Source organism: Podarcis gaigeae (assembly GCF_964106915.1).
Source record: "Podarcis gaigeae genome assembly, chromosome: 8".
In the NCBI taxonomy this organism is placed as follows: Eukaryota; Metazoa; Chordata; class Lepidosauria; order Squamata; family Lacertidae; genus Podarcis; species Podarcis gaigeae.
Genome location: NC_139684.1, coordinates 45,119,913 through 45,138,888, shown reverse-complemented (window position 1 = coordinate 45,138,888; position 18,976 = coordinate 45,119,913).

The window sequence follows — 18,976 nt, the reverse complement described above, 5'->3', positions numbered from 1 at the left end:
GACTTTTTTTTTTTTTGCCAATTTCCACCCGGACACTGCTTGCAGCTGCAGTATTCCAGATATGTCCAGGAAATTCCAGACGTTTGGAAACCCTAAAATTTCCTTTCCTAGCTCTCTGCTTCTTTCTAGCTTTTAAAAATAGGCAAACAGTATGGAATTGATGGCTCATCCCCACATATCACTAGAATGAGACCCCTAGAAAGTGGTCCACAAGCAGAACATAAGAGCAATAGCCTTCTCCCATTGTGGTTTCTAAGGGACTGGAATTCAGCTGCTGCCTTTGATCTTAGAGGCAGCATACAGTCACCGTAACAAGTAGCTACTGATAGCCTTATCCTCCACAAATATGTCTAATCTAATATTACAGCTGTTTAAATTGATGGGTGCCACCAGATCTAGTGGTATCAATTTCCATGTTTAACTGTGTGCTCTGTACAGAAGTGCTTCCTTTGTCTGTCCTGGATTCACCTCTTTGCCCAAGGACTCAACTTAAATTAAACTTTATTTTGTCTACCAAGAAAGGATTCTAGTTTTGCTAGGTGTCTGACAGCATATAATTAGCCATGTGCATTCATCTCTCATAATCTCTAGTTTGTAGTTGGATCATTTTATCTCCACCATTTCCTCCCTGGAAAGCAGCGGAGAGGACGCAACCACGTAATATTTTTCATTACACACTGTTGACTATTCAGTTTTTTCCCCCTTCCTTTTTACTGTACAGTAATCTAAAATAAATCAGTTATGTATCTGTCAGCTTAATCTTCATTACAATCTATTATTGCAAAGGTTTCTACAATCTGACAGAAGATTTACTGGGTATAAAAGCCTGCCTGAGGGCAGAATGTAATTAGAGGAGGGACAGAATCAAAGTACACAGCGCTTGTTAGTCCTGCTAGAGAGGAAGATGTAAAAAATTCTCACCATCAGTAGAACCCATAAAAAAATCAATTTTTTCTAGCTTTGCAAGAACAGAGGGACCTGCATAACTGACATCCATTTACCACAGAGGAGGAAACAAAGCCAAGAATAACTAACTGCAAATGACATGAGCATGAGGTTAAGAAAGTCAAGAATCAAAATCAATAGACGGTATCCACATGTTTAGCCCCCTAAATCTCTTGCTATAAAAGCCACTTTCCAACATTCCATCCTGCAAACCAAGGCTGCAAAATCGGAATAGCAGATTTTCAATGGGTGAGGTGACCATAAGCAGGAGACAATATTATTTCCCACTCCCTTGCAGAGCTGGTGCTACCATTCGGCCAGGGGCGGGCAGATTTTTAGCTCATCAAATTCTTGCCCATTGTAACAATCAGTAAGATTTGGGTGGGGGTGTTTTTAGCCATCATTTTCCGTATTGTAGTTCTGCATTTCTGTAATGTGGACTCCCACCATCATGGTCAATGTTCAAGAATGATGAGAGTTGTAATTTGCCAACATTTCCCTAGCCTTGCATTATGACCTATGGACAATGTGGAAATAAAACCAAACTGTACAAATCTGAAAGTCCACCAGTTACTTGATGTCAAAGTCATCAAGTGATAGGCCATTATTCCAGAGGCCGAGAAAAGGTGTGTGAGTTGGGCCAGCTTAGAATTAAGACATTATAAGGAGAATACCACAACAAAACGTTGCACTGTATTGCCAGTGCCTCTTGTTCAGGATTTCAACCAGTTTGAAACAATAGCCTTGTAGGCTGTAGTTTAGGGACTACAGAGGACACATTTTCACCACACTCCTGAAACCTTTCCCCACAGTTCTATGAAGTTCTAAAAGACTTAGGACCACTTTTAGAGGTCAGACCTGAATCTGTATGCTTTATTACAATATAGCCAAGGAGTGTTTGACATGGGAAAGAGAGTGTGAACCTTCTGGCATGCATCTCTGTCTTCTGCACACACTGAGTATATACTATAAGAAGTTAAAGGTCCAAACAGGCTAATCCCTTCTTCATTATTTCATCCCTCCCCATTAATGGACACCCTCAACATTCCACAACTCAATTGTGCTCAACCATCGACTTTATTTCTAGCCTTAGTCTGCCCAATGTCTAACTCATTCTCAGTAATGGCACCCGCCCTGTGGAACACCCTCCCACCAGATGTAAAGGAAATAAACAACTATCTGACTTTTAGAAGACATCTAAAGGCAGTATAGGGGAATTTTTAATGTCTGATGTTTTACAATTTTTAATATATGCTGTAAGCCTCCCAGAGTGGCTGGGGAAGCCCAACCAGTTGGGCGGGATATAAATAATACATTATTATTATTATTATTATTATTATTATTATTATTATTATTATTCCTTTGTTCTTTGTTATGTAACTGGTCCATAAAACAAAATGGAGAAAGTAGGATTTTAGCAGAGTTGTGAATGGGTACCAGCGTATACCATTCCAAACAGAAATGGCATTGGCATTCAGTGTAAATTTTGGCATTCCCTCTGCAGACAAGGAGAATAATTGTTCTAGATTTCTTATCTGCATGCCCTCGGCATTTCATAGGTCCTGGAAGCTCGCAAGCAGTTTTTGAGGTATTTTATGTCTTTAACTTTCAAACCTCTAGACTTTTGTGTAACTAAGGGTTCCCCTGAGTATTCAGAAACCACTCCCTTATTTTTGGGTAGCTCTGCTTCACTTCGAAAGTGGCAGGCAGTCGACCACCCAAGTCTTCTATTAGAGGGAATGATGATGATAGATAGATAATGTCAGTTCCATTACCACTTTTTTCAACTGCACTTAGCTGGTTAATAACATCCAAAGTACCACTGCCGTATTCAGCGGTTGTCTAGCATACTTAGTTGCAGCTCATTTAGTCCTGCATATGCGATAATAAATGTAAACCGCTTTCCACTTCAGTCTTCAAACTAGAAATTAAGGAATTGTTGCATACTCAGATCGTTTGTCACCTTGTTGTTGTAGTTTCCAAACTATAATGTTTAGAAGATTTCAGCTTCATATCTTTTATACTTGACATCCCAATGTAGTTCTGTGTCTGTGAGTGGATCACAGTATCCTTAAAAATCTCCAGTTATGGCTAGTGATAGGGAGAAGTTTGATTCAGTTTGTGTTTAAAGGAGAACGTACCTAATTTGCATTTTTCAAAACAATATATGAGCCAAACCCATCTTTTCAAATTCGCACTTCTCTGAATTTTGCAATGCAGTTCTCCAACGAAGTAATGTGTCCAAAAACTCCACGTACTAGGGTAGTTTGTGCAGAAACAGATATATATAGTAGTGAAGGTAACACACGCAAATGCATTAGATTAAGAAATCTGCTTTGCAAAAGTGTTTAGCTTGTGCAAATTTGCATATTTTAGGAGAGATTCACATGGAAATGTTAATGATTTTCACAAGGACTTTTTAAAAATGCAACCTGATACTGAAATGTGGATAAATGTGGAGTTTGGAAAAATGAGAAATAAAACCAACATTGACAGAGGTGTCCATCCCTATTACGACCAGCATAGGCTCTGTGCCAGGCTTTTGTGGGCCCAAAAGGGTTTGTTACATATTTCAATCTTCTTGTAATCCACCCCAGGACCTTGTGCTGAAGGGCTAATAAGGAATCCAAATAACAATAACACCTATCTTTTCACTGCTGGGTATCCGCCTGTAGATTGCTGCTTCCAGGAAGGAGGTTATTAGGCATAGTTGTGGCCTCTTGCTTGTTTGTTTTTTCATGGAGGTGGGTTGTCTTTGACCTGCCTTTTTAGACATACTAAAGATGTGTTTTCATTTTGTTCTGGGCTTGGTTTCAATAACTGTATCGTTTTGTAAGTCACTTTGGATCATGCTTAGTGAGGGGGGAGCAACTAATAGATGCAATTAATAACAATTCATCATAATATTCCATTGACCCGGCTAGCTCTTGATCAGCTCTCACTGCTTTTTCATTTGAGGAAATTAATACTGGGAATCAGAGCTAAGTTTAGAACATGGAAGGGGGTTGAGGGAGTTGAAAGCATCCTTTGCATTTTCTATTCTGGTAACTAACATCTTCCAAGGAGATTTCACTTGCCCACCTTGCAGTTTTTCACTCTGTAATTTAATTATAGAAAGCTTGTCTTCTATTTCAAGCCAAGTCAAGGACAACCATCAAGGAGCAGAGCCAGGCTGGGCTGACTGAGCCTTTCTCTGGAATGTGTGGAGTTGCTCCATGAGAGCCAAGGATTTTTTTTCTCTTCTTCTTCTGCAGAATCCTCTGAGATTTGACATGGGACTGATTTGATTCCCTCCCATTAACTAGATGAAGTGTAAGCCAGAAAAGCAAATATTTGTGTCTGGATAAAATACAAAGACTTATTGGAAAACAAAACTCCGAGGTGGCTTTCTCCTCTGGAAGCTAAGGCCCAAAAAAGACCCAATATGGAGGCCAAATGGCCAAAATATTGGGAAATATTAGAAAAAGATGGAGACAATTGGAAATTGCAGAGTTTGGAGAAAATGAAGGATAAAGTGCGAGACTGGTTACATTACGCTCAGATTAAAGAAGTTTTTAAAAATGACAAAAAGTTAGGGTTCCAGGTGGAGAAATCGAAGTTAGAAACAGAATTGTTAGAGCCAAAGACTAAGGTATTATCAAGAATGTATAACTTGCTGTTAAAATGGAACACACAAGACGAAATGGTTAAATCGGCTATGATAAAGTGGGCACAGGACATTGGGCATAACATTATGTTTGAGGACTGGGAAAGGTTGTGGACCAATGGGCTGAACTTCACTGCATGTAATGCTCTGAAGGAAAATGTAATGAAAATGATATACAGATGGTACATGACCCCAGTTAAACTTGCCAAAATATACCATTCGTCTGATAATAAATGTTGGAAATGTAAAGAAAATGAAGGAACATTCTTTCACCTCTGGTGGACTTGCCCTAAAGTGAAGGCCTTCTGGGAAATGATATATAATGAGTTGAAAAAGGTATTTAAGTATACCTTCACTAAGAAACCAGAGGCCTTCCTTCTGGGTATTGTCAGCCAGAAGGTGTCAAAGAAGGACCGAACACTTTTTATGTATGCAACAACGGCAGCAAGGATACTTATTGCTAAGAACTGGAAAACTCAAGATCTACCCACACTGGAAGAGTGGCAGATGCAGCTGATGGACTATATGCAACTGGCCGAGATGACTGGCAGAATCCGAGACCTGGGAGAAGAGAGGGTTGAGGAAGACTGGAAGAAATTTAAGATTTACTTACAAAAATATTGTAATTTGGTTGAATGTTAAGAAGGATGCTAGATCATAAACAATTGTCCACCACTGAATTAGATCTGAATTTGACGATAAGTGAGATTAAGGAAAATATAAATTTTTGGAGAACTGCTAGATTCTATTTAAAGGAGCGGATGTAAGATTGTAAACAAAATGATAATTTGCTTGAAAAGATTTTATAACGATGTAAGTGGAAGCGGGAGACGTGAGGGAGTCCAAAGAAGTGATGAAACTATGTTATGATATAAGTAATGTTGTTTGTTATTTATGTTTTATATTCAAAAAACCTCAATAAATATTTATTTTAAAAAAGCAAATATTTGCTTAATGGTAGCTGACAGGCTATAAAATTAATGTGCTGCATGTACACTGATAGAAGCTCAGAAGAGCATCTGATGCTTTTCACATGATCATATAGACATACTTTTAGATTATGAAAGCTTTAATGCACATCACAGTAAATGGTCTCCATATTAGAAATTAAGTAGGCCACAACTAGACATATTTTTAACTTTAGACTGTACCATCATTTAGCCAACATTTCTACTAAAAGAAATGTAGAGGAATAGACTGCAAGTATATTAATATCTCATTCATTATTATGTTTACTGCTCTTTCTCATCCTGCATGTGAAATGTAGTCCTAAGCTACATTTAAAAACATCCTGCCTCAATGAATGAGAAAAAGGCATTGCAATTAAATACTGTTGAAGGGGACAAGACATCATGAGGTTACTTCCTCCCATTGAGCTTTTTCAAATCAATAAGCACAGGACACTAGGAAGACTGCAGAGTGATGGAGAAAACAGTTTCCAGAAGACTGCACTGTGTTATGTTCTTGAATATACTGGTGGCTCTTACTGTACAAAAAATGTCCACACAATAACTATTTTCATTAGAAGGCAGAGATCACAGGACTGTCACCCCTCTCTGCCTGAAGCTATTTGCTTTGATCCATATATGTTTTGCATAAGTGGAAAAGCAATTCCAGTTACAGACCATTTGAAAAGATTCCTCAGGAGTGGCTTTTGGAGGGCATGTAGGGAGGAGGAGGAGGAGGAGGAGGAGGAGGAGGAGGAGGAGGAGGAGTCAGGAAAGTCCCACTGCATGAGCAAAGTTCCACTCATTTATTTCTTGCTCCAATTCATTGTCTTTGGACTTGTTACCTCCCTCAATGTATAATAAAATGCTCTCATAATGGAGGCCTATTATGTACAGCACTATGAAGATACAGTGGTACCTCTCGTTAAGAACTAAATTCGTTCTGAAGGTTCGTTCTTAACCTAAAGCACCACTTTAGCTAATGGGGCCTCCCGCTGCCGCCATACCATGGCAGCGCAATTTCTGTTCTTATCCTGAAGCAAAGTTCTTAACCCGAGGTACTATTTCTGGGTTAGCGGAGTCTGTAACCTGAAGCAACTGTAACCTGAAGCATCTGTAACCCGAGGTACCACTGTAAATGGGTACACAAGTGTGCAGCTTGATACTTCTGGTGTCCCAGCAGACCCAATGGAATGACCCTGCTTCCCCTGTCTTCCTGTGTTGCAGCCTGATGGAATGGTTGCTTCCAGATGACAGCTGAGGCAGCTGCCTAATTGGGCTATTATTTTAAGAGAGCCAATTGGGTGCCTCTGCTTGCCATCTCTTTTTCCCTCTCTCTCCCTGCTACAGCCTGCTATGTGACAGTTGAGGGAGGAGATATTTTTTCAGCAGAGATGATTGAGAAGCCCTGCTGGTCAACTCTCTTTCTCCATGTTGCAGCCTGATAAGAATAGCTGCTGCCAGATGACATGTGAAGAAGTGATGACCCAATGAAATTGAACCATTTGCCTCGCCAATGGAGTGGCCCAGTGATGTCTGTCCTTTTGCTGCAGCCTGATGGAAGAAATCATTCAAACTTCTACATAGTGGCCTATGTGTCCACACATGTGTCCCACATGCATAGCAACTCAAATTATCTGTACCCTACAAAAATGAAGGGTCTGTGATGCAAATCTCTTATGTGTCAGGTATATTGCTCTGACTCAAGTCAGACTTTAAAGGAAACAAAAAATATTAATCTTTTTATTTAAGGACTATTAAATGTATGCTACACCATTAGGGGAAGTTTATTGACCTTATCTGCTGAAGGCAATTTGCTATAGCATTGAGAAGCTAAAGAGCCATATTATCTACAATAACCAAGTTTTTTAAAGCAGTAAACTTCAGTCCCATTATCAACCTTTCCAGTTCTTAATTACATACACAGGGGGATAATTAAGATTACCAAGAGCTTTTCTGACCTAGTGTATCTCTGATCTATCCATCCTCATCCAACACACCATCAGTATAATAACTTGTTTGAAGATTTGTTGACCAAAGAAAATTGAACATGCTAGATGGGAAAAGCAAGGCCTTCTGCTGAGATCATCATAGGGTTAAGCTGCTTTAATTGTTTTTCTTCTTCTTCAGAGAATCTTGGGAATTACTGTTCTGCTAGGGCGAAAGCTGCAGGAACCCCTAACAGGAAATTCCTGTTAAATCAAGATTCTAGGATACTATGAGAGAAACCACAAGGATTAAGTTTACTTTGAATTCTTGGATAGGCCCAAGGGATTATTTTGTGATTATTGCAATTAATGTACTCATCTCCTTTTAAACCATAGCCTCAAGACAATTTACACATAAAATAATTTAAAATAGTTAAAAATACAATAACAACAACAGACACACTTAAAACAAAAGGACACTCATGGTAAAGACCCATTTATTGTTTCCAAACAGTACAGATACTGTGTGCCTGCATATCTCAACAGGAATGCTATCCAGAGAATTGGGGGAACCCCACTAAAAGCCCCACTCTGTGTTACTGTGGTGTGGGCTTCAAAAATCTTTGCTTTCAGTTTCATATTTCTCCAATCTTAAATTTTGTTCTCCACAACAATTAGTTACTTTATTTAACCTCATGAAAATTCATCAGCATTTAATTGTGACTGCCTCTCAGTATATATTTTTGTATGCAGTTTGGACTTATATAGACATTTCCTCCAACAATCTATTCTAATATAATACAGTATTATAACAACAACAACAACAACAACAACAAGTTTCCACTAATGCATTATACATACATTCTTGCACACATTGCCCTAATACACACAGGTCCCACTTCCCGAACATAATGAGTTCCCAAGAAATCATTTGGTAGGTAAGCTTTCCTCTAATGAGTTGACTATTTCCATTATTTCCTATGGAAATGTTTCTAATCCATGATTTATCCAATCTCTCTCCCTCCCTCCATGATTTGTCTGAACTCTCCTGCTCCCTGATTTGTCTGATTTCTCTCCATCCCTCCTTCTACAGATTCAGCCCAAAATGACTGCTGCCAACCAGCAAAACAAGGAAGGAAGTGGACAAGCTCCAGCTGCTTGAATATCAGCCATTTGTGTAGCAAAACTATTCGTCTCGTCCACTTAATTCACGGAGTCTGTCTTCACATGCAGGGGAAGTCCTTAACTCTCTGGGGGTTTGAGACTCATCGGCTACCCTGTACAAGTTTGCTAAATCCCCTATTAAAGCCATCCAAGCCAGCAACTATCATCACATCTTGTGGGGGAAAGTCCTGTAAATCAACAGTTGTATTTTATGGAGCACTTTCTGTTGTGCCTCTGTGCTCCTTGTGGTACAGCCCTTTTGAATCCACTGCCCAGTTCTCTAATAAAATACATTTAAGCAACTTTATTTCATTCTGAAGAAGGGTCTTTGGAGAACTGAACACTGCATTCAGAGAAATGAATCCAATAATGGAAAACATCATACCTATGTTATCTATCTCTTTTCCCAGGTATAATAGGGTAGGACATACGAATATATGTTGCCCTCTTCTGGATTGTGCTGTAATTAACATGGGGAAATGCTCCATTGCTTTCTGCTCTGCTTCCATTTAGTGCGGGATGAAATGTGTGTGTGTGTGTGTGTGTCCAGTTTTAAAAGCACCATTTGCTTTAATGGATTGTCATTTCCAAGTCACCTGAGGTCAATCTATATGAACAATGTTTTTGAGCTGCTCCTGTGTTATGTAATCAACCCAGGGCTGGTTGAGCCTCCAGCCATTTAATTTTCAGAGCCTGAATTTAGCTGACTGTAAACCTAGTGAAAAGCCAGCTTGCAGAAAGAGATTGGTTGCTACCAACGATGTAGCCGTACTTACTAAGTGCCTAACTCTCTAAATCAATTAGGGTCAGAAAGAGAGAAAACTGAAAAGAGACGCTTGATTCTAAACAGCTTAAAGCTATCATTCTGCAAAGATTACTTCCTTCCCTCTTGACAACATCTGCTTTTCTGGGGATAAGCAATACTCTTACCACCAATTGTGCCAATACTTTCAATTTAGGGATGTTTCATCCAAATTTCTCTCTGGATTTTGGGATTAGAATCAGTTGGCCTTCTTGCCAAAATGGAGCCAATGCATTTGGAATTCTCCTTTGTCTTTAAAGACAAGAGGAAAATACTTCCCAAATTTTGTATGAAGCACTGAGCCTTTTGGGTTTTGTATAGTTTTCAGTTCTTTAATCAGTATCTTCCTTCTACCCCTCCTTGATGAAAAGCAAAGTCCTGATGTGAACTTGATGTGTCTTTGAAGCAGCTCTCCTGAATTTGATAACCCCATTGCCAATCGCACATGCACACATCAGTGAGGCAGGGGATGAGGAACAATATGTGGAGGAACTGAAGTAACTCAGAGCTGGCAAACTGACTGTGCTTCAATTCCAGAATTAATTTTAGGAATTCTCTTAAATCTTCTGCTGGAAAATCCTCCAGCAGCACATGTGAGAATGCAGTGGAAATGAGCACTAGCTCCACCTCCCTTCATGTTGTTCTATAGTCACCTTCCAGTTTGATTACGTTGTCACAGTATGGAGCTTTTTGTGTCCATGAGGATTCCCTGTAGATCTGAGAACCACGATTCTTCAGAGTTCTAAATGGCCCAGGGAACATCTGCAGATACAACATAAGAAGAGCCTGCTGGATCGGTCCAGTTATCCACTATGACCTCAAGGTCTCACTCTTGGTCAGTCTCCTCATCAGCATAGATTAAGAATTCAAAAATGTAAGGAGAGCCAGCTGGAAAAGTCCAGTCACCCATCTAGCCCAGCATCTTGTGCTCACAGTGGCCAACCAGATGCCTGTAGGATACTGCAACCAGGACCTGAGCACAACATCACTCTTCCCTCTGGAAGCGTCCAGCAACAAGTATCCAGAAGCATACTGCCTCTGGAAGTGGTGGTAGAACATAGCCATAAGCCTTTGTAGCTATTTATAACTTTATCCTCACTTAATTCCAAGTTGGTGGTCATCACGCTCTCCTGTGGGAGTGAATTAGGTTATGCATGCACTGTGTGAATAAGTACATACTCTTCTCTGTCCTGAAACTTCCAACATTCAGCTTCACTGGATGCTATGGGAAAGTTGCAAAAGGCTCCCTGCTGCAGACGTTCACCTTCCACCAACCTGTCCCTAATTTGTAATGACTGAAGAGGGGGATTAAGCCTGAATTTGGAAGGAGTGGTATACAAGAGAGAATCAGAGGTATGAAAAGGGAACATAAATGGGGAAATTCTCTCTCCTCTAACTTTCCACAGATTTAGAGCTCAACTCTCCAAGGTCTCGGGTCTAAGGCTCTTAGACTCAGCCTGTGGCCTATTAAGTGAAGATTCTAGGAGTCAGGCCTTCGGCCTCGTATCTGAAAAATAGCTGACTAGCCACTGATGCCCTGTTCAAAGGAAGCATCACGCATATGTGCCTACTTAATACAAGGGAACATGTACAGGGATACCATTAAAGCCTTCCATAGAAGTGCAATGCTCTTTTGGAAGTAGCAATCTTGCATAGGCAAGATTCAACTGAAGAAAAATGTCTCATCAAACCTTGTATGTTTCTTAAGAAAATGAAATACTTTTTTTAAAAGCCTTTAATAGCTATCATAAAAAGGAAGGATAAAATTTGTGAAAGGCTAAAGCTGTCTTGCTGAGTGGAGATGATTGATGGTGGTATGCAATTCATAACAAACAGCTAAGTGAGCATTATATCCATGAGATGTTGCCCAGAATATTGCAACAGGCTAACTTTTGCAAAGACAATTAAAGTTGTCTTTGCAAAGGGTTGGCATTTTTTCCAGGTCTGCTTGGTATATTTGTTAGATTATCAGACTAGGGAGAAGATTTTGGTCTCTCTCTCTCTTGCATCTTCCCATTCTTAAATTCATTCCACCCTATTTCTGCATCAATTTGTGCTTTTAAAAAAAAGAAAAATAAAAGCCTATGTGGAAATGAATACATTTTTCTGCACATTTTTCCAAAATCAGTTTTCCTGAGTAATGCATTTGTAATGTTATTTTCACAAATATATGAATTTTGTACACACTTTCCCCTAATACATGCATTTCCACATGCACTTTTTATTGGAGAACTGCATTCACCATTAAGAAACAAACTTGATCAGTCTTTTAGTATGTATTTCTCCTAATAAACAAATTATGCATATTATTTTCACTAATGTATGTGTTCTAATGCACATTTCCCCATAATTCACACATTTTTGTATGCATCTTTTGGTTGGAGAAATGCATTAGAAATGTGAATATCAAAGGATAGATGTGTTTCAAGAACTGTATTATTTGGAGAAGTGAGAAATAAGCTTATACCTTTGTTGGTATCTGTCTGTCTTGAGAGACAATGGAATGTGCCGCTGGGGGGTGAAGTCAAACTTCTGCTTTAACAGCAACAAAGTGACCTCCTCAGGATACAAGCCTGTGGAAGTCCAGGGCTGCCCAGATGACAAGACCCCCATTTCAGCCTTGCTGATGTGGTCCAAAGGAAAGCAGAGCAATATGTTTGGCAACAGCTTGGCTGCAGGAGTTGCTGGAAGGAGGCATATAAGGTGCTGTCCAACTGTCTTAGGGACTCCACTTTGGATTTGTGTAGGATTTACTCCTTATACTTTTCTTCTCCCAAATATATCCCACAAGGCAGCAGAGGCTTAGGACCAGAGATTTCCTTCTCCTAGAAGGGCTACCTTCCAAGGTTGATAAGCCCCATCTGCCTCTCACTTTCCTCTACAACACATGCAGAAACTGCCTTCTTGACCATTGGACCCACTATTGGTCCCACTAGAAGTCCCTAACTCACCAAAGGTTTGAGATGCATCTGCTCCCCTCACCTGGTTTAGCAGCCAGTTGAAGCCGTTCCCAGGTTGTGGCTGCTATCACATGCTGGCAGCTTCTAGGAATCACAAGTGAGAGGTGAGTGCTGGGTGAATACCAAAGGTCAACAAACTACTCCAGAAGAAGCACAACATGTCCCCCATCAGAGGTATCACCCAAAATAAGGTAGGTTGGTAATAACATGTGAACTGAACCAAATGTCTCCCCTCTCCTTAGCCATGGAGTTTACTGGTTTACCTTAAGCCACTGTTTCATTACTGCTTGTCCCAAATCCTGCCACTGAGTTTTTGTATAATTAGCTCCCCCCCACACTTGATCAGACTAGTAAAAATAAATTTAAAAAAAAACTACCTCCAACTTATGCTAAAAATAGTTCCACCCACTTTTTGCTTCTGGCCTTCCCTACCTACCACTGGTGTGCAGCCCCATAAGTTGCTTGGGAAGGAATGTGGCCCACAGTATTAGGGCTGCCTTTTTGCATACATCCCTGCCTGTTCTTTGAGCTCTGCTGGAGAAGCATTGCTAAAAAGCCCCTTATGACATCCATCTGGTGACCACAAGGAATGTGGTGTTTAGCATAGCAGCATAGTAGCACCGATATTGTTGAACGCAGCACCTAGCTTTAGATGACAGCTTAAACTGTCTTTATTTACACACGCTTATCCTGCCATGTTGCCGCATTTTATGTTCTTCTTATCTTTGCCTTTTTATGTTTTTACTTTTGATTTTATGTGCTCTGCTTCAAGAACATTTTTTTCTTGATTCAGCTGTATAGGAATAAAATAAAATAACACACATGTGTTTCCAGGCATGGTAATCATTTGCAAGGAGGATGATTTTGTGTCTGAAAAATCCAGGCTAAACCTGTCCATGGAGGCCTGAAATGCCAACCCCTGGGAGGAAAAAATACATACTTTTCAGAATGCAACTCTCAGCAAGATAAGCCGTGAGAGTGCCCTACGTTGCTCTTTCCCAAGGCGGGCTGGTGGGCATTTTATGTTGTGAACTGCCCTGAGACCGGCAGGTATAGGGCGTTATACAAATTTAATAAATAATAATAATGCCAAAATCAAAGGTGTCTCCATGTGATTGTATCTCTCTCTCTCTCTCTCTCTCTCTCTCTCTGTGTGTGTGTGTGTGTGTGTGTGTGTAGCAATTTATTCAGTGTGCACATGTGTGGAGTATACTGGCAGTCTGCAAGGGAAAAATATGCACTATGATTTTGTTTTCTTTCTTTTTTTTTAAAAAAAGTACCATTTCTGACATTACTTTTGGAAATTCTCCCAGTTACACTGGAAGGGAAAGAGGGAGGAAGAGAGGGCAGCATGAAGCCACAGAATGATAACAGTATGTAATGAGGAAATTTGCCCATCCTCAAATGGGAGCAGAGGAAATAGCAGAAGCGGGGTGAGCTGTGAACCATTGCTTATGATTGCTGCAGCCTTTGCCCTCAAATTCTTGGCTGTGATTCACCTCTTTGCCTGCTTCCTTCCTGCCTGGCTGCTCTTACCTCACAGTTGTTTTGGTCCTGATGAATATCCTTTCTGGACTGGATGCTGCTTAATCTCACTGCCTGGATTCTGCAAAAGATGCTCATACATTGTTATGCCCTTGGTTGTGTTTCCCAAATGCCTTGCCATGCCTGTGAAAATTGAGCCAATGTCCAAGTTTGATGTAACTCCTCATTCTCATCCTAAAATATTCTCAATTTAAAATAAAGGGGTCATTCAAAACCTCTCTTGTAAAGCTTAGCCACTCCTCCACCCAACCCAGTGGGTTTTGGCTGGGAATAAAGTTATACTAGGGAGGCAGATCAAATTGGCATTTGGATGCATATAAACTCAGCCCCAACCCTGACCTTTTCCAGTTTCTGGTATCTCAAGATTAACTGGTTGCTTTGGGGCCAAATAAGGTATTTTATTTTTCTTTCCTATCTATGTATTAGATATGTTGGCAGATTTTTTCATCTCCTCTGGACCTATGAGCTGGGGTAAAGAGCAGTAAATTGTTCAGGTTAATTTGGTCACATTGGTCAGCCATTTTATTAGGTAAGGATGAGTTTAGGTAAGTACTCTTAGGCAACTTGGTGAATGAATTGCAATCCCTGAGACTTGCTGATCTGGCCTGCAGGCAAAGTACAGATAGACCTTTAGCAGAGATAGACCAGAAAATGATTATTGTCCTTCAGCATATCATCTCTGGTTCACAATATTCCTGAGCAACAGTGCTGCTTTAACGTTTATGGTTCATGAGCACCATAGCTCAGTGGTTACCAAAAGGTAACCTCTACTTTAGGTGTGCAGTGCAACAGCAGGCAAACAAGAGAAAGCTGAAGGATAAATGGCAATGTTAGCACTTGCTACTCTCTATACTCAACAAAGCAAACCTGCATTTTTGAGAAATGTGAAGTGATACGTCATGGCACAGTGTCAAAAGCTGCAGGCGCCGGATGAATGGGCTTAAGAAGGAAAAGTCCTGAGCAGAAAAGCAGACCACATATTATCTCTCAGCAATATAGAGAAGTGGTTTTTATTTTTTAAGAAAGGAGGGTGAAGAGCAATGTGGGGGAAAGAAATTAGGCTTCTCTGAGTAGGTAATTTAAGATTATAGTGTAAATTCAAGAAAATGATGATAAGGTTAAGCAGCTGGTATGACTCACTTAGAATATATGCACAGAGCTGGTTACTACATTGGGAAATGATGTTGTAACGTCTGAAAAGATAAAGAGGTTTATTCTGGAGATGGAGATGAAAAGGGATGGCCGGAAGGCAAACCATAAAAGGTGAATGTCACTGTTTTAGAATAAAAGAGCAGAAAAAGAAAGGAGTAAAGTGTCTCACATGGAGATGTTTAGAGGCACTGAAATTGCTGACCTATTGTTGTTGCTGCTGCTGTTGCTGTTATAAGGTATTTAATATACCACTTTTTTTTTTACTTTTTTTGTGAGTGCAGTCCCCCACTACCACAAATTATGCAGTTGAGTTTCCTGTATTTGGGGAAATCGCAGGGGTCAGCACACCCAAAGTGCAATGAATGAGCCTTCAGGATCATGGTGTCTCCCCTGCCAGGTAAGTATACACCACTTTTCATAAAGCAGTTTGAAGGTACGGGCCACAGAAGCCTGAACAGTTTCCCATCAATGGCAAACAAAAATGAATGGAATTGCAGAAGTGAATCAGTAACAAAATGGATCACTTAATCGATCTTAAAGCAGACTCACTGAAATCATTGGGACTTGTAACAAACTTAAATCCCATTGATTTCAGTTGGTCTACACTAAAAGTATGAAGAGAAGTCGTGATCCAACCCAATGAATGTAATTCTTATGAGCAAGCAACAAAATTAATTGAACTTTTAATAATGAAGAATACAACTAAATGGAGAAAACCAGTTGCAGGCAGTATTTCCAAATTTGGAAAAACAATCTTAGCTCTCCTCCTTCTTCTACTTGTAACAATTGATTCAAGGATGAATGAGAGCTGGAGAGAGGAGATAGTGAAGCTGGCTGGGGAGTTGAGTTTGAAAAGGGACTAAAAGCTCAAGAAGTGCCCTGCTGAAGAAGACAAAATGTTCATCTATTCCAGCATCCTGTCATTACAGTGGCCAACCAGATGCCTATGGGAAGCCCAGGAGCAGGACCTGAGTGCACCAGTACTCGCTCCACTAGAGGTTCCCACCAACTGGTATTCAGAGGCATTCTGCCACTGGCTATCTCTCCCTCCCTCCTCCACCTATCAGACAGGACAGGACACTTGCTAACTATAAATAAATGTATTTCAATGGGCCTCCAGGATAATGATTTTGTTCTTAACACTGTTTATAGGCAGCTTTGCTTCACAGGGCGGCTTGGAACAAACAACATGATATCATATTTCACACAGGGGCATAAGTCCACCCTTTGAAAACGATGAGTAAATGCTTCTGTTTCATAACTTTACAAGTATGCAAACAAAATGATGCATACAAGGGAAGAAGCACACCGGCCTTTCATTTTTGAGCTGATGCGTCACCCAGCAAAGCAGAAGAGCTCTTGATTAGTTTTATGAGTGCTGACACCCTAATGGAATGGACTTTCTAGGCAACCACTCTTTCAGATTAGCCTTTTTAAAGCATTTTGCTAATTGTTTTCCCCTCACTTGTATCAGCAGGAGAGCCAATTATAGCTCCGTCTTCATTTTATGATAACCTTCTTTTTCAATAGCGTCAGCCACCTTTTCACCTTTTCATTACTGAGATACGGCTTGAAGCTCAGGGATAGAAACAGGGCCAACGTTAAAAGTCCATTTTTCAAAAATGGGATTTTGCAGTCACTGCTCACCTTTTTCAATTTGATTTCACACACCTTTACACCTTGATACTTACTAAAGAATATAGTGCCTCCAACAGGAGCAAACTTAGGCATATATTTTGCGGTGCATAAATTTGCTTTATTAGCCATACTTTTGCCTAACATTTCTTTGGCAAACCATGTCATTATGTTGTTGGTGTTTTCTTTGTGATACCAGTTTGTGTTCCCTCTCTCTCTCTCTCTCTCTCTCTCTCTCTCTCTCTCTCTCTCGGTAATTTCAAACAAATTCCTCTAAGGCTGTCATGTGACGTAGCCCCAAAAGTACATTCAAATGAACATGTAAACAGGCCTTCAAACACAACCTTGTGAGCTGCTTTGATGGGTGGAGGGTTTTCATTCATGTGCATGCAAAATTCACCTTGAGCAATCAGAATCCAGCACAAACAGCACTGTTTCCTACTGCAAGCCTCCAGACTGAACTCTGTGTTTTAAGGGTGGCATATAGGCTGCAGTACCAGTCTACCTGAGCCCTCTGTCAGCTGGCCCCTATGGGTCATTCCTGGTCCACTAGACCCTACAAGTCCTAGTCTCAGAGCTTGTCTCTTGTAGAGATTTCTCATCAACAAGCAAGTTGCTTCTGCTATGGAGAAAGCCAGCCTAGTGCCCTCCAGATTGCAGAGAGGAATCAGTAACAATAGGGGATAGAATAGCAGAAATAATTGGCAAAGAGATGTGACAAAAAGTTGGAGGAACATGGGAGGGGAAAATATCCAAGAGTTTGGGGAATGCATGTGAAAATTCATAGAATCATAGAACCGTAGAGTTGGAATTATAAAGTTGGAAGGAACCCCAGGGGTCATCTAGTCCTGCAACGCTAACAATCCCTGACAGATGGCCATTTCATGGTCTTCTAAGAATGCTAAGTCACTTCCAAGATTCCATCATATTTGCATTTAATTGATAGCAATGGACTTTCAGCACATCCAAAATGTCACTGGCCATGACAACTGATTTTTTTAAACTTTATTTTTTTAAAAAGAAAAGAAAAGAAATTCTTCTGCACACATATGTGTGTGTGCATGTCACACCAATTACTGTACTGAGTGAGAGTCTATGATTCCAGCAAAATAACGAAATAGGTGCTTTCAAAATGCAATGTGGTGGGTTTTATTTTTATTTTGGAAGTGTCTAGAGAAAACCAATATGCAAAAACAATTTAAAAGTAAGATAGCTGAGAGCCAGTTTATATAGGAGAGGAATGGAGATGTACTTTTTAATACCAAGCTGTGAAAACAGCTAGGCTGGGTACCGATGTGAGTGTAATTAATAAATAACACTTGGAAGCAGAATGACATTCAGGGAGTTGATGGAGGGGGAGCAAAAGTCTAGCAGAGAATGAAAGAATGTAAGAGGCAGCAGAGCACTGATAAAGATCATTCTCTAGAGTTGCTGATCTACGCAAACAATAAAATCATTGTGGCATATGGGGTGGAATCTATATGGTGCCAACACTAGCAATGGAGAAGAAATGCAGTACACATTTAAAGGCAAATTCATTCATCTGGGAGATTGGGGGGCAGGAGAGCTGGTCATAGCAGGAGGGAGAGATTTCCTGGATTCTTCAGCAGCCTGCTTCATCTCTGTCTCCTGGCACTCCTCCTCTCCTGCCTCTTATTCTGAACCCTTCTCTGTCCCAGTCACTTCCTGCTCACTAAACCCCATTGCCTCTTCAGCTTCTGACACCTCCTCCTTCCAGTCTGCGCCCTCTCCCCCCTCTGACCACTCGTCGTCATCCCACCACCAATCCCCTGGCTCTGAGCCTTCTTCCCCTGGAGGTTCCCTTGGGGATTCTCCATCTGGTGCCTCCCACCACTCTTCTGCATCCAGCCAGTACATGATATCATGTCACATTTGCAGACATCTTTATAATGCAGAGTTGATCTACCAACAGGCCTAGTTCCAGAAGTCAAGCACATCCTTGGGGGTCCTGCCATCTTCCATTCTGTGTACATGACCAAGCCAGTGTACACATCACTTAGACATAAGTGTGAACACTCTGGGAATTTGAGCTTGAAGAGCACATCTTTGTTTGAGACTCTATCTTGCCCTGTGCTGCTCAAAATCTTCCTGACACTGTGCATATGGAAGGCATGGAGGTGTCACTCCTAGCGGGTGTAAGTTGCCCATGACTCACTTCCATAAAGCAGTGTGCTCAACATGCAAGCCTAGTAGACATTTCATCTTGGTATTGGTCATTAGCATCACATTTT